Below are 3,817 nucleotides of genomic sequence, written 5' to 3' on the forward strand. Positions count from 1 at the left end.
ATGATAAGAGTGCATCACAGCATAACCTTGAAAGCAAAGAAACTTGGCATAAACCGACTTGACAACTATTAACGGACTACATACATATTTACGCAAAAGAATAATACATTACATAAAACTCGTCCATCAATTACCTTCTCTCTATTCTGTCTTTCGGATGAAAGCTATCAATGATGTTCTCTCTCCCCTCCCCTCTTTTTACTATTCAGCAGGGTAGCCGGTTTATTAATCACTTTTAGATGCTAATCAAATGATCCTACCATTCATGTCTTTGGAGCTTCTTGATGTCCTCACCATATACATCTGACACTACTTTCTACTAAATGTCAGTCTTGAGATCAAATCAACCTTATTGCTTCTGTCTCAAACAAATAGGACAAGCACACATTATCACATATTATCTCTACTCTTCTCCGTTTTCACTCACTTCACTGGCTTATCCATCGGACAGGCCTTCATCAACGCTCCCCAGCCACCCTAAACCTTTTGTTTAGCAAGTGTTTCACTACTTAGCTCCACATATTAATAAACAAGGGAGAGCACATATATATATATATATATATATATTATCTCTACTCTTTTTTGTTTTCACTCACTTCACTGACTTATCCATCGAACGGCCTTCACTAGCGCTCTCCAGCCATCCTAAGCCTTATTTCTTGTTAGTGTTTCACTACTTAGCTCCATACATATTCACCAATACATCAAAATGGGCAATACGTGCAAAAAAAAAAAAATCAGCAGCACTTACGCAAAACTCTATATTCACTACCTATAAAACAAGCAAGACAATTATGTCTTGCGGTTTCCAAAATCACAAATGATGGCAAAATAAGGCACTTCCAACACAACCTAGAACTATATTGGGCAAGAAAACGTACAATACTTCTGAACACAAAGAGAACAAGTAGACCTAATGCCACTTTTAGGTAAGACGTGTTAAACAAAATGCATCAATAATAAGAGTATGTTTGTTGCACTAAAATTTTTTTTGAAAAACGTTTTCAAAACTGTGCTTGTTTGGCAGATGGAAAATTAATTTCAGATGTAAAACATTTTACGAGTCAATAAGGTTAATCACGGAAAATGTCTTATACTTTAAAAAGTGTAAGATATTTTTCAAAGAACACAAAAAACGTTTTATACAAGTTTATGAGTATAAGTTTGATCATATTAATATTTAGCCTAAAATATTAAAAAAAATCAGATTTGCAATGTTCACATTGTGGCAAGTCAAGACATACCATAGATAAATGTTTCAAAATTCACCTAACTTCAAGTTTACCAAAAATAAGGGAAATCCTAAGAAGATCATGGCATGGCACTTATGAACAGTATAGGAATACTTAGAATTAATGCATTTTTAATTCTTAGGAATGTACTTTATGTACCATATTTCTAGTTCAACTTAATGTCAACAAGCAAACTAACAAAGTTTAAGAAGTATTATTTAATTTTCAACGATGCATATTGCATGATCTAGGAAATAAGGTCATAAACAATGATTGGGCTTGCTAAAGTCTAAGCAGGATTGTACTTATTACAAAGCACTTTGGATGAACCAAAGCTCAGGATGTTAATGTTGATCAATTTATTCCTCTTTTTTTTCAAACAAAATTTTATATTTTTGTGCAAAAACATGTGATCTTGGCACTATAGGTTACGACATGTATCCTTGGGAAAATGAAAACGTTCATCATGTTTGTGATGAGAGTCTCACATTGAAGATTTACCTTGTCTTGTTTATCCCTAGCAAAACAAAAAAAGACTCCCATTTCTTGTTCATACCCAATCTTCCACTATGGCATTGAATTGATCCATGTTGATGTATGAGGACTCTACTCAATTGCTTTTGTTGATGGTCATAGATATTTTCTCAATACTGTGAAGATTTTACTAAATTCACTTGGTTGTTCTTGATGAAATCAAAGTTTGACGTTATCTTTTTTATACCTTTTTTTTACAATCTTTGTAGTACTCAATTTGCTACAAATATAAAGAAAACTGAGGTGTAGGGCAAGTTTTTTTGACACTGAGATAGCCAAGGAGATCATGGCTTGCGAGAAGTGATTTAAATTGGATTTACCTTGAAGGAAAATTAATTGATGCTAAATTTAATGGCAATTGGAGAGTTGCAATAATTGAGATAGAAGTAGGAGTTATGGTTTGGTTATTGGTTAAAGTGGTTCGGAAAGAATTTATGGCAGCTATAGAGAAAACAAAAATATCGAAGCTAGCTAAATAGAATAATCTGATACTATATAAAATTGACAATAGTTGATATCAGATTAGCTTTAAATCATTGATTTACAAGAAGAGTGTGTGTCGCACACACACAAGTACAAGTTATCTAGAATACAAATTCAAACATTGTTACAATTTGGATAAACAGAATCAACTGTTTAGTGACTTGAATTGATTAGGTAATTTAGAGAGAATAGGTAATTTAGAGAGAATCTACAAAAGTAGTTACTGACTTGGATTTAAACTGATGTTGCTGACTTAGTCATGTTCCTTGATGGCACTAATTTAATTTTTCTGAGTTTATTCATGCAAAGGTTACGCACAGGAAGGATTAGCACCCTATAATGCCCGTTCCACGAATGGTACCATTTAATCATATATTTTCCTAACCTATTAATTTTATTGTTATGTTTCCTTAATTTGGTTTATTTAATTCATCTTTCATTCTGTAAATTAAAGACATTTTATTTTATTTCTTTGTGCTTGATGTACACATGATGTAATCTGCCATGCATGACATAAAATCGAGATAATGCCAAACGAAACTTTTTATTGAGTGTCCTTTTCGAATCCGTCCATCATGTTGGTGGGATCCGAGAGTATCCTCTCACTTATGGAAAATGCTCGATAAACTTGCCTTCGCAAGTTTTACGAGTAAATCCCATAATCGGGGTAATCGTTTGCGAGTAAAAATAATGTTTTAATTAATGTAAATCCTAGTACTAGCAAAAGCTTTTTACTAAAGATATTTCTTCGAATTCTCCCATCGTTCTGGTGAGATCCGAAGGTATCTTTTCACCTAGGGAGTTTACCGAAGAAATTTGCCTTTGCGAGCTTCCTCGAAAAGTCCCATCATCGGAGCCTATGCTCGTATATAGAATATTTCTACATGCCATGACATTTTACAATGTAACTACAGTACATGATGCACGTAATTCCAATGTTTGCTTTTTATTCTACTTAGAACTGATATATCCTTTTTTATGCATATTTATCGTGAATAATTATTTCACATTTACTTTTTATTTATTTTATTCCGTTATGTGTGTAGTACATAAATACTTATGAGATTTTTAAAATCACATTTTTAGACCAAAGTTTATTTATTTATTTTCTTATTTTATTTATTTTTATTTCATAATCATTGTTTATTTATATGTATTTTATATATTTTATATTTTTATGATTAACAAATTTATTGACACCATTAATTTCTTATTTTTTATTTATATATTTGACTAATTGGTAAATTTGTATATTTTTATTTAGTTAAAAAGTAGGACTAATTGGAATTTTGAGTTTGGACCTTCCCATCGTACTGGTGGAGTCCTAATCGAAAACCCTAACTTAAGAAAATTTACTCGAAATTGCAACTTCTCTCGTTTCGAATGATCATCCCATCATCGGTCTCGATCCTAAAACAATTATTACATTTTTCTATATCATTTTCTTATGTTATTATTATTTATTGTTGTTTTCTTAATTATCATTATTATTATTTATAGTGTTTTACTTTTCCTTTAATTCTTAATCTAATAATAGTTTATATGTATATTTTTACATAACCAACAAA

Source organism: Theobroma umbraticum, unplaced genomic scaffold (genome assembly GCF_002168275.2).
Source record: "Theobroma umbraticum cultivar Fairchild unplaced genomic scaffold, ASM216827v3 scaffold_56.0, whole genome shotgun sequence".
NCBI classification, from domain to species: Eukaryota; Viridiplantae; Streptophyta; class Magnoliopsida; order Malvales; family Malvaceae; genus Theobroma; species Theobroma umbraticum.